The following is a 13,021-nucleotide window of genomic DNA, read 5'->3' on the forward strand; positions in this document are numbered from 1 at the left end:
TTTAGAGGGAACATACCCCTTTTTGAGGCCCCAAGAAGCCTCATATGGCTCAGGCTATCACTAATGAGCTGTGTGACTTTTGGAATGACCTTTAAACACTCTGAGCCTCAGTTTCCCTATCTGGAAAATGGGTATAACCAGGCCTTCCCTGCACAACCTCCACCCCGTGCACCAGTAGCACCCGGCTGCCCGGGCCCCAACAAGCAGCTCTGTTTCTGTTTGGACCCGCAAGAGACAGCCACGTTCTCAGGAACAGTGACATCTAGAAGCTTGCTGCAGTATGAGTGTGGTCAGGATCTCTGAGCCGATGTGAACCTCTATGCACTATTGGATCTCAGTGCAGATCACAGGAGGCGAGCAGAGGGGAAAGGGCCCTAGGTGAGGAGCACCACTTCCACCCTCTCCTCTCCTCCCTACCTTTCTCCCTTTTTCTAAACCTACATCATCTCCCGGATCCTCCCCCATTGAGTAACAGTCCAGTTGCTTTGGTTTCTACACATTTTTAAGTTCTCCAGGCGCAGTGGTCTTCCTGGCCAGTGTGTAAAGCAACAGTGGCCACAGAGGTGGTGGAGAGATGGCCTTCGTGAACACCCAGTCTCCTTACAGAAACCCAGTGAGTTCCAGGGCTGGGGGGTGGGGTGTGTCTCAGTGGACAGGAAGCAGCTCTGGGGTTCTAAGAAAACAACTTCTGCAGGTGACAGAGGAGGGGAGCAGCAACATAAAAAGAACATGAAAGGGCAGACACAACTTCTTCTCCACGACCATCTCTTGGGTGCTGCTTAGGACTGCAGTGGGTAAGCATCCCCAGGATTCCTGCATCTGACAAATGTTTACTGAGCTCACTGTGGGTGCCTCTACTGTTCTAAGTAATAACTAGAAAAATGATGGTTGTTTTGCATGAAGGGAGCAGGGCTTCTGGGCTGGGTAACAAGCAAGCATGGCAGCAAGGGACATACTTTAAAGATGGCCTCTCTGTGCTGAACCATTTACTAGTTGGATGACCTCAAGCAAGTTGCTTTACCTCTGGGCCTCAGTTTCTGCATCTATATAATGGGGTTAATCCCGGAGTCACTGCCCAGATCTGGGGGAAAGACTAAGCGAGCTTGAATGAAGACTGAGAGATCTTGAATGGTGTCTGGCCCACTGCACGAGCTCTGAAAGTGTTTAGAGCTGTTAGGAGACTGGGCGCAGCAGGGAAGGCCTCCTGAGGAGGTGTCTGCTCTCTGAGGGGCAAAAGAGCAAGGCAGGGCAGGTCAAGGGAGTGTGAGAAGGGGCCATCTCAGGAGTTGGGGGGAGCTGGGTGCCCCTGCACTGGGGGGTGCAGAGGGCTTCCTTCTGTGCCTCTTGGCTTCCTGTGTGGAGGCCCCATCACAGGATGCCTTGTTTAAACCAGGGGTCCCCCACCTCCAGGTCACATGCTGGTGCTGGTCCAGGGCTTCTTAGGAACTGGGCCCCACGGCAGGCAGTGAGTGGCAGGCAAGTTAGTGAACATTCACCTGTATTTACAGCCACTCCCCATCATTCGCATCCCCTTGTCCTTGGGAAAATAATCTTCCACAAAACTGGTCCCTTTGCCACACAGGTTGGGGCCAGCTGGTTTAAACCCTTATCACTCCATGTCATACATGTAAAATTGAGCCTCATAGAGGTGGAGGTCACTTGTTCAAGGCCCCTGGATGGAAAGTGGCCAAGGAGGGAGGTGCCTTAATTCCCCGGACCTGGAGAAAGGAGGTGCCCACATTGCCCTGTGGGAGGAGACAGGCAAAGAGGGGACGGCCCCAGGGCAAGCGGTTTCTGTGCTCACCGTGTGCTGGACCCGACGCTGCGGTAGGAGCCTCTCCTGCCTCAGCATCCCAAGAGGCTGGGCAAGTGGGCTGACAGGGCTTCCTGGGCGTGGGGAAGAAGAGGGCTTCCTAGACACACACCAACCTCCACTGAGGGAAAGACATGCACACTGAGGTCCCTACACTTGGAGAGCTACTGTTTATTCTGTCTCTCTTTTAGACACCAGATCTGTTCATGTGCCATCAATGTCACCAGTCCTTTCCATTTGTCCTCTTCTTTCCCAACTGAGCAGACACAGGCTGACCTCTAAGGAGCCACTACTTGACCCCAAAGCCTCTCACTTCTAGGCACATTTCTCCACTTCCATCTTGGACACAAATTTCTTTACCCATTTTCTCCTTATTTTTAGAAAATGATACTCTAAGGGCAAAATGTGGTAATTGCACAAAAGCACACTAAGTGCAAATTAGGTGAACAAAAGTGATGGCAACAAACTAGAGACGGGTACCAGCCAGCCACACAGGTGGTATGCAGATTCCCAGATGGGTGTCAGTCAAAGTGTGAGCACCTCCTGTTCCGCCCTTGGCAGTAAGCCAGGACACCGAGCCCTGTCTGACTTCCTCCACAAAGGTTTGCTGCGAACTTTCAGACCAGGTGCAGTGACAGTGACATTGCCTTCCACTTCAGCCCTCGGCTTGAAAACACAGCATACGTGGTCTGCAACGGGAAGCAGAAAAGAAGCTGGAGCCTGAGGAGTGGAAGATGCAGACGCCTTCCCAGAGGGGGAGCCAATTTGAGCTCTGCTTCCAGATACAGAGCTCAGAGTTCAAGGTGAGCAGGAACTCACTTCCCTTCAGCTGGCTGTCCCCCAGCCCCATCCGGTGCTGTGGACAGTCTTTTAACAGTCACGTGAGCAACACCTTTGTACAGAGAAGAGGACCATTTCCTTGTAAGGCTAAGCCTGCAGTCTCCTTCCACACCTTCGCCTACAACTCCAGGTGCACCTCTTGCTTCTTTTATTTTGGAAATAAGCACTAGATAAGTCACCATGGTGCTTTTTTGGCCTGCTGGGTCCTTAAATCCGAGTTAATTTCAATCTTCTGCTCTGGCTTTTCTTCTGCTCTAAGTCCCTGGGAACATCTGAGTTTCTGTTACATTGTTGCTGCCTTTATCCAGATGTTATTAATGGCTTTGTTTTGCAGGGCATTGCATATTGCTTTTGGAAGTAGAGCAGTATCTCTGGGCTTGGGGGGATGGGAGGGGGAGTGAGTACATCCGTGTCCCTGCTTCTCTGTGTGAACGTGGATGTCCCCCTCATCCTGCTACCTGACTAAGTGTAGAGGTTGTGTTTGGATGCATTTCGGGTCCCAAGCATGTTCTTGTAACTGATACAGATCTCAAGACCGATGCCCAGACCTATAGAGGATTGATGTGAAAACTACAGACACAGGTCAAAACTTCTAGAGGCAGGGGTCCCAGAGGCTCAGGGGTGCTCCCACCTGAACAAGGACCACTACTGGCGTGTGCTCTCATCTCGGCAAGTGATGGTCAACGGGAAGAGCTTCACGCAATATGAATGCCGTGTGCCCTTTGGTCAAGTCACCACCATCTGAGTCACGGAATCTGCGCAGCTGTCCTCCATCAGCTTCCAGGTCAGGCTGTCCCCTACCCGGGGCTGGGTGTGGGGCCCTGTCCTCTGTGTCTGGGCCCTGCTGCGTAGATCCAAAGTTGCCAGCCAGTCTTCTACCCAGGGGCTCTGGGGACACCTCTGGCTCCCTTGTCCTGCCCTTCTTGTGTCCCGTCTCTCTTGGGATATCTGCTCAGTCTGCTGGACTAGTAAGGCGCTTGTCTCTGTCACTCTCTGTCCCCACCCTGCTTAGGAGGCCGTGGGATACTTAAAAAAAACTGGGCTTGGGAATCAAACTGAATCCTGCTCAGATCCCCAGCTCTGCCATTCTCATCGGCTGGAGGAATCTTAGACACGTGACTTCACCTTTCGAAGCCTTGGTTTTCTCACCTGTGGAATGAGCAGTCTGAGGCCCCACAGCTCACTGTGTGAGTTCAGTGAAGCAACAGATCAAAGAGCACAAAGTAGCCTGCTGGGGACACTCAGGTCTATTTGATCATCTCTGTGTTTTACAATTTTTGAATGTTTCACCAACATCTAAAAGGTCAATTGTAATTTTGCAAGATGAAAATTTTCTGGAGCTGGACAGTGGTGATGGGAGTGAATTTAACACGGTTGAAATGTATTTACTCTTAGTATGGTCAGTTTTCAGTGATTTGCATTTCAGCACTGTTTAGGAAAAGAGATCAGGCAGATTGCTCTTCCTCCTGAGGATGGAAAGGCCCTAGGAGACAGATTACCTCCAGGGTGCTCACCAGAGATTTCCAGACTGGCTGACTAAGTCTTCATTCCCGGGGAAGGTGGAAGCTACCAGCTAGGTCAGGTGTCACACCTAGGTTTGGTATCATGGGCTTCAGTGAAAGTGATGCCATTTTGAGCCTGTGGTTTTCTCTTTAACTATTCCCCACTTATTGAGCAAACTTTCAGCCTAACCAAGAGATCAATCGGAATTTGAGGTCTTCAGAATTGAAAGAGACAGCTGTACCCCAAAGTTCATCACAGCACTGTTTACAATAGCTAGAACGTGGAAGCAACCTAGATGTCCATCCGCAGACGAATGGATAGGAAAGCTGTGGTACATATACATAATGTAATATTATACAGATATTAAAAAGAATGAGGTAGATGAAACTGGAGCCTATCATACAGAGCAAAGTAAGTCAGAAAGAAAAACACCAATACAGTATATTATTATGGAATTTAGAAAGATGGTAACGATGACCCTATATGTGAGACAGCAAAAGAGACACAGATGTAAAGAACAGACTTTTGGACTCTGTTTGAGAAGGCGAGGGTGGGATGATTTGAGATGATAGCATTGAAATGTATATTACCATATGTGAAATAGATCACCAGTCCAGGTTCAATGCATGAGACAGGGTGCTCAGGGCCAGTGTACTGGGATGACCCTGAGGGATGGGATGGGGAGGGAGGTGGGAGGGGGTGTTCAGGATGGGGAACACATGTACACCCATGGCTGATTCATGTCAATGTATTGCAAAACCCACTACAATATGGTAAAGTAATTAGCCTCCAATTAAAATAAATACATTAATTTAAAAAAAAAAGAATTTGCGGTCTTATCATCACTGTCAGCTACCAATCTATAGTCACTGTAGCTTTGTTGACACCATGTGTGGTATCTAGAGGTCATGACTTTTAACCTAAATCCCTGTGATGTTTGTAACTGAGCAGGACCCTTGGGGGCTTCCTAAGACATCCTTACACCCCGTGTTTGTAATAAACCTTTAGCCTCCTAGGCTTTCCCCAGTTCCAAGGAAAAAAATTTAATCAGCAAAGTGAGAAAATGCAGAAACAAAGGAAAACAGTCAAGCAAGACAAAATAATACTAGTTTATCCATTCAATACTCAAGGACCTTTAGTTCTTCCTCAAGGACTATAGAAAATATTCTGAGCCAAATCCTTTGTGCTGTTTGCAGGTACAGAAATCCCCTCTAGGTGGAAGGAGTTAACTGTATGCTCCCCACAAGGACATAGAACCTGGAACCTTGATGATGTTGACTCCCAGTTACCTCACCACCAACCAATCAGAAGATATCCATGAGCTGATCACACACGCTGCAACCCTCTCCTTCACTGTCTTTAAAAACCTTTCCCTGAAAGCCATCAGGGTTTCATTTGGGTTTTTTAAGCACTAGCTGTCTGGACTCCTTGCTTGGTGCCTGCAATAAATCCTGTACTTTCCTTCGCTGCCCACTGCTGTCAGTAGGTTGGCTTTATTGCACACGGATGAGTTATTAGTAAGTGGAGGCTAATCTAATCTAGATAGTTATGGATAGATTTGTTTTATTCTCTCTACCTGGTTGATCCTGCCACTAATATATATGCTTGTCTCAAACGTTAAGCCATGCATGAAGTGTGAATGGCTGGTACAATGAAACTGCAGATAGCTCATAAAATCTGTGTGGCTCCTTTGGTTGCTTGATTATTGCAACTGGATTATAGTTAGTTATAATAATTGTTGCTTAAATTTATTCTTTGTTTTCAAATCGTGCTTTTTCTTTCCCTGATGCGCTATGTCGTTATCAATGTTACTAGCAGCATTGCTTATATCCTGTCGAATTTATAAGATTACAGTAACCAGTGTGTAATCGGGCTTCCCACAGAACTTCTATGGCTAAACATTTTGATAAAATCTCATTTATAACATAAAATAATTGCAATAGTGTGATTCTAGATATGGGGAGAAGCAACAAGGAAAAATGACTCTTGGATTAAATTAGGCAGAATCCAGAGAGTCTTTAATTATTGATGAGGCCTGTTCAAAAATTTAGCACCTGAGTGCCTATGAAAAATTTTTGCCAGATCTGGGATGAGCCTCCCAGTGCCATGGGACAAAGGTGATCGTGAAATGTGTCCCAAATATTGGTCAACTTCCTGACCAAGAGAAGAAGACCTGAGAAGTGGAATCAGCGATTGCAGCCCTTCAACGTGAGACAGTGAGCCCCAAGAAAGGGGAAAACCTGCCATCTAGCAGGCATCAGATTGCAGCCACTCCCTATGGTGAACCTTGAGGAAATTCTGAGAATACAGGATTACAGGCCCACAAAGAGCTGAGGCACATACCAAGGACAAAATTTTAATGAGCTCTGACTCTTAAATCTTCCCACATATAGAAAAGTGCCAAACTCCTTAACTTGAAATGCTGCCTCTTGGGTTTGAAGTTCAGTATTTCTAAGTCTACAGGTGTCAAGTAGGCACTTTCCAAAGAGGAACAAAAAGAAGACAAATATCAACATTTGGAACAGAGGCATTAATGGCAGACACTCCCAGAAAGATCCATCTGATTAAGCAGAACGCTCATTACTCCCTTTTTCCACAAGATTGTGGAATGAACTTTGACAGTGGAGAATTGTTGCAGAGAAGAACCAATTCTGACTCCATGTTGGAACTGTTTCTTTGACCTGCTTTTCATTGCTGTTGTTTTTATAAGCATACATAATGGTCTGCCTCAAAGGACACTGCCCCTCTGCCTGATTGTTAAACTAAAGTGACTTTGTTCAGCTTATAGAGAGATAATCTGACCCTGCCCATCTGTGAATTGCTACAAAGAAAAGAAGAGATTAACACACTCCTTCCAAAGGTTGGCCCTTCTCAGAGAAATTTTGCAAGACTTATGGCCCCTTTTACTTTACTTCCTCATTGCCTCTCCCGCTCTATTCTGCCTTTTAGACTTTGGTTCCTCCCTGCTTCTCTCTTTGGTTCTATAAAAGAACCTGGCATCCAGACCCAACAAGATGGTCATTTTGAGACATTAGTCTGCCATCTTCTTGGTCAGCTGGCTTTCTGAATAGTAATATTCCTTGCCTCAGTGCCTCGTTTCTCAGATTTATTGGGCTGTCATGTGGTGAGCAGAGTGAGCATGGACTCATGGTAATATGATAGTGTTTTTGCTTAATCCCTGCGACATTTGTAACAGAGCAGGACTATATAGGGGCTTCCTGGGACATCCATACCCCCATCTCCATGACTGTAGTAAACCTTCAGCCTCCTAAGCAAAGTGAAGAGTTAGTTGCTCAGTCATGTTTGACTCTATGTGACCCCATGGACCGTAGCCTGCCAGGCTCCTCTGACCATGGATTCTCTAGGCAAGAATACTGGAGTGGGTTTCCATTTCCTTCCATAGGGGATCTTCCCAATCCAAGGATTGAAGGCAAATTCTTTACCATCTGAGCCACCAAGGAAGCTCATAGCCTTCTCAGTTCAGTTCAGTTCAGTTCAGTCGCGCAGTCGTGTCCAACTCTTTGCGACCCCATGAATCACAGCACGCCAGGCCTCCCTGTCCATCACCAACCCCTGGAGTTCACTCAAACTCAGGTCCATCGAGTTGGTGATGCCATCCAGCCATCTCATCCTCTGTCGTCCCCTTCTCCTCCTGCCCCCAATCCCTCCCAGCATCAGAGTCTTTTCCAATGAGTCAACTCTTTGCATGAGGTGGCCAAAGTACTAGGTCTTCCCAAAGTTCCAAGGAATAAATTTAATCAGAGATGTGAAAAAAATGCAGAAACAATGGAAAACATTCAAGGAAGACTAATAACAATTTAGCCATTACTACCCGTGGGAGACCCTCACCTCGCTAACCCCTTGTGCCAATATTTCCTCAGCTGGTGCAAATGTTGGATGGGCCCTTGTGGTTCTTATTACTATTATAGAATGCATCTGAGCAGCAACCATCCGGGGGCTTTGAAACAATAAGGATTATTAGTCTCATGTCCTGTGGCCTAACAGGACAATGGCCAGTGGGGAGGAAGGAGAGGGAGCACAGACCTGGAGTTCTGCCTTTATTAGAGTCCAAGGGTGCTGTGGTAGGCAGGAACCAGGAGGCAGGAAGAGAAATGTAGTTATCTAGATTCCCTAAGGCTTTCTAGAAAGGAGAACTTCGTGGCAGAGGGCGCAGAGAGGGCTGGTCTAAGAGCTTCCCTAGAAGCTGTGATGTATTTATGCAAGATGGGTGTTTGAAATGGATACTTTGGCAATCAGAAGTTTAACGCCAGGCCCTTAGGATCAGGCATTTTCCATCATGCCTCAGCATTTAATATTCCCACCAAAGTGCAAAAGGCCTCCTTTCTCCACGTCCTCATCAACACTTGTCAGTTTTCGTAGAGTGTGAGGTGGCCGATACATTTAGAACAGATGCTGTGCTCTACAGGGCAGAGAACAGAGACCCTCAGACAAATGTCTAGAATTTGAATAATGCAGCTCTGAGGGCCACCTCTTGCCTGCTTAAGACCAGAGCCAGGGCCTGGGAACTGGTTGTGGTGATGGCATGGGGATGCCAGGCTGCTGAGGTCAACTGTACCAGGCCCTGGGTCTTGAAGATGCCTCCCTGCTGCCTCCATTCATCTGAAAATGCATTTGCCTTCAGACTTGGCTGTTGCCCCTCCCTACAGGGTGGGAGCAGAGGGCTCTTCTTTTTGGGTTGGATTCCCTGTGACTCAGTTGTACTCATTTCACATGCTAGCAAGGTTATGAGCAAAATCCTTCAAGCTAGGCTTCAGCAGTGTGTGAACTGACAACTTCCAGATGTACAGTCAGGTTTAGAAAATGCAGAGGAACCAGAGATCAAATTTCCAACAGTTGTTGATCATAGACAAAGTAAAGAAATTCCAGAAAAATATCTTCTGCTTCACTGACAACACTATGACCTTTAGCTACGTGGATCACCACAAAGTGAAAAATTCTTAAAGAGAGGGAAGGACCAGCCCACCTTACCTGTCTCCTGAGAAACCTGTACGAGAGTCAAGAAGCAGCAGTTAGAACTGGACATGAAATAACTGAGCGGCTAAAACTGGGAAAGGAGTAAGACAAGGCTGTACACTGTTGTTGCCGTTATTCAGTCACTCAGGCACGTCCACCTCTTTTCGACCCCATGGACTACAGCACACTAGGCTTCCCTGTCCTTCACCATCTCTCGGAGCTGGCTCAAACTCATGTCCATTGAATCGGTGATGCCATCCAGCAATCTTGTCCTCTGTCATCCCCTTCTTCTCCTGCCTTCCATCTTTCCCAGCATCAGGGTCTTTTCTAATGAGTCAGCTTTTCACATCAGGTGGCCAAAGTATTGGAGCTTCAGCTTCAGCATCAGTCCTTCTGTGAATATTCAGGATTGATTTCCTTTAGGATTGACTGGTTTGACCTCTTTGCTGTCCAAGGGACTCTCAAGAGTCTTCTCCAACACCACAGTTCAAAAGCACTAAAATTGGGAAAGGAGTAAGACAAGGCTGTATATTGCCACCCTGCTTATTTAATTTCTATGCAATGTACATTATGAGAAATTCAGGGCTGGGTGAAGCACAAGCTGAAATCAAGATTGCTGGGAAAAATATCAATAACCTTAGAACTTGATGATACCACTCTAATGGCAGAAAGTAAAGAGAAACTAAAGAGCCTCTTGATGAGAGTGAAAGAGGAGAGTGAAAAAGCTGGCTTAAAACTCAACATTCAAAAAACAAAGATCATGGCATCTGGTCCCATCACTTCATGGCAAATAGGTGGGGAAACAATGGAAACGGTGACAGACTTTATTTTCTTGGGCTCCTAATTTTACGTTCTTGGGCTCCCTGTCTCTAGCACGTGGCAGGGACCCACATGACTTCAGCTAAGTCTGTAGTTGCTGTGTTTACTCCCCACCCCTCTTCTCTACAAAACCTGATCCTGGGTCTCTGTTTCAGTCAAACATTTAGTTCTCCTGTGTATTCTTGCCACCTCTTCTTAATATGTTCTGTTTCTGTTAGGTCCATACCATTTCTGTCCTTTATTGTGCCCATCTTTGCATGGGCTTCCCTGGTGGCTCAGATGGTTAAGCGTCTGCCTGCAATGTGAGAGACTCAGGTTCGATCCCTGGGTCAGGAAGATCCCCTGGAGGAGGAAATGGCAACCCACTCCAGTACTTTTCCCTGGAAAGTTCCATGGACAGAGGAGCCTGGTAGGCTACAGCCAATGGGGTTGCTAAGAGTCAAACACAACTGAGCTACTTCCCTCCCTTTGCATGAAATGTTCCCTTGGTATCTCTAATTTGCTTGACGAGATCTCTAGTCTTTCCCATTCTATTGTTTTCCTCTATTTCTTTGCACTGATCATTGAGTTCAAATGGGTATACCTTTCCTTTTCTCCTTTGCCTTTCATTTGTCTTCTTTTCACAGCTATTTGTAAGGCCTCCTCAGACAACCATTTTGCCTTTTTGCATTTCTTTTTCTTGGGGATGGTCTTGATCCCTGCCTCCTGTACAATATCACAAAGCTCCATCCATAGCTCTTCAGGCACTTTGTCTATCAGATCTAGTCCCTTGAATCTACAATACCTAAAAAGGTCAGGAGCAGTTTTACAAAGTGAAAAAGTTCTGGAGTTGGGTGGTAGTGATGGTTGGACAATTATGAGAGTGAATTTAACACCACTGAAATTTTGTATACTTAATATGGTCAATTTTACCTGATATATATTTCACCACTGTTTAGGAAAAGAGGTCAGGCAGATTGCTTCTTCCTCCCTGGGATGGAGAGGGCCCAGGAGATTCATTACCTCCCAGGTGCTGACTAGAAAATTCCAAACTGGCTAATTAAGACTACTTTCCTGGAGAAGGTGGAAGCTACAGTTAGGTCAGGTGTTACACCTAGGTTTGGTGTCATGGGCTTCAGCAAAAGTGATGCCATTTTGAGGCATCAAAAGTGATGCCTGTGGTTTTCTCTTTAACTAGTCCCCACTTTTGAGCAAACTCTCCGCCTAACCAAGAAATGCAATAAGAATTTAAGGCATTAGCATCACTCTCAGCTACCATTCTATAGAACCCACAGCTTTGTTGACCCTTGATGTGGTATCCAGAGGTCATGACTTTTGGCTTAGCCCGTGTGACATTTGTAACCAAGCAGGACCCTATGGGGGATTCCTGGGACAGCCCTACCCTCCATGTTTGTAATAATCCTTTAACTTCATAGGCCATCCCCAAATTCCAAGGAAAAAATTTAATTAGAGAAGTGAGAAAATGCAGAAACAAAGGAAAACAGTCAAGCAAGACAAAGTGAAAACCATTAAACATAATCAAGGACATTTACTTCTCCTCAAGAGTTATTGATAATATTTTGAGCCAAATCCTTTGTGCTGTTTTGCAGAAAAAGAAAACCCCACCAGGTAGAAGAAGTTAACTGTGTGCTGCCCACAAGGACATAGAACCTGGAAGCTTGATGATATTGATTCCTGATTCCTCACCACCCATCAATCAGAAGATATCCATGAGCTGATCACATACCTTGCAACCCTCTCCCTCACCCTCTGTTTAAAAACCTTTCTCTGAAAGCCATTGGGAGTTTCTATGCTCTAGGCACTAACTGTCTGGACCCCTTGCTTGCTGCATGCAATAAATGCTGCACTTTCCTTCACCACAACCTGGTGTCAGTAGATTGGCTTCACTGAGTGTGAACCAGCTCTTAGGAGTAGAGGTAAATCTGATCTAGATAGTTATGGATCAATTGGAAACTCGATGAGGTGTGTCGGGAAGGAATGGGTCCCATGCCTGGGTCCCAAAGTACATGAGCAGTGGAGAAGAGAAGAACATTGGAAAGAGAATGATCTTTCTACTTTCTCTGTAGAGAACATGTCAAATCTTCATCACATGAAGAAGCAAAGAGCAACCAAAAAGCTGGAAAGTATTAAATATCTAGGATATTTGTGAAGAAAAGTATTATTTTCCTGAATTTTGTGATGTTTGGGGTATTTGTTAACTGCTATGGTTCAAGGGCATATTGAAAAGCAGAGATATTACTTTGCCAACAAAGGTCTGTCTAGTCAAGGCTATGGTTTTTCCTGTGGTCATGTATGGATGTGAGAGTTGGACTGTGAAGAAAGCTGAGCACCGAAGAATTGATGCTTTTGAACTGTGGTGTTGAAGAAGACTCTTAAGAGTCCCTTGGACTGCAAGGAGATCCAACCAGTCCATTCTGAAGGAGATCAGTCCTGAGTGTTCATTGGAAGGACTGATGCTGAAGCTGAAACTCCAATACTTTGGCCACCTGATGCAAAGAACTGACTCATTGGAAAAGACTCTGATGCTGGGAGGGATTGGGGGCAGGAGGAGAAGGAGACGCCAGAGGATGAGATGGCTGGATGGCATCGCCAACTTGATGGATGTGAGTCTGAGTGAACTCCGGGAGTTGGTGATGGAGAGGGAGGCCTGGCATGCTGCGATTCATGGGGTCGCAAAGAGTCGGACACAACTGAGAAACTGAACTGAACTGAACTGATGGTTCAAGTATGGTGTATCCGCACCCCCCCACCCCAATTTGCATGACCACTATCATCCATTTCAGCCACAAGTAATTTTTAATCTTTGTTTTAAAAAATATTTATTTGGCCACCTGCGGTCTTAGTTCTGGCACGTGGGATGTTTGTCGTGGCATATAGGAGTCTAGTTGTGAAGTGAGGGCTCAGTAGTTGTGGCCCTTGAGTGAAAGTCGCTCAGTTGTGTCCAACTCTTTGTTACCCCATGGACTATACAGTCCCTGGAATTTTGGAGTGGGTAGCCAGAATACTGGAGTAGGTAGCCATTCCCTTCTCCAAGGGGATTGAACCAGGGATCCTGACCCAAAGATCAAACCC

The 13,021-nt window shown here is 46.2% G+C and overlaps 1 long non-coding RNA gene across 3 annotated transcripts; it reads left to right on the forward strand.

Moving 5' to 3' along the window:
- The first annotated feature begins 707 nt into the window (after positions 1-707).
- LOC139177513 (uncharacterized) lies at positions 708-12,489 on the forward strand. 3 transcript variants are annotated; one of them, XR_011561937.1, is made up of 4 exons: positions 708-794; positions 2,473-2,616; positions 3,180-3,437; positions 11,539-12,489. It is a non-coding gene; the product is annotated as an uncharacterized lncRNA (long non-coding RNA). The 3 variants fall into 3 exon arrangements; XR_011561936.1 differs by lacking the exon at positions 11,539-12,489 and adding an exon at positions 5,353-10,358; XR_011561938.1 differs by lacking the exon at positions 11,539-12,489 and adding an exon at positions 5,353-10,358 and having other exon boundaries at positions 718-794; positions 2,416-2,616.
- The last annotated feature ends 532 nt before the right edge of the window (positions 12,490-13,021 follow it).

This window comes from Bos indicus, chromosome 19, assembly GCF_029378745.1.
Source record: "Bos indicus isolate NIAB-ARS_2022 breed Sahiwal x Tharparkar chromosome 19, NIAB-ARS_B.indTharparkar_mat_pri_1.0, whole genome shotgun sequence".
In the NCBI taxonomy this organism is placed as follows: domain Eukaryota; kingdom Metazoa; phylum Chordata; class Mammalia; order Artiodactyla; family Bovidae; genus Bos; species Bos indicus.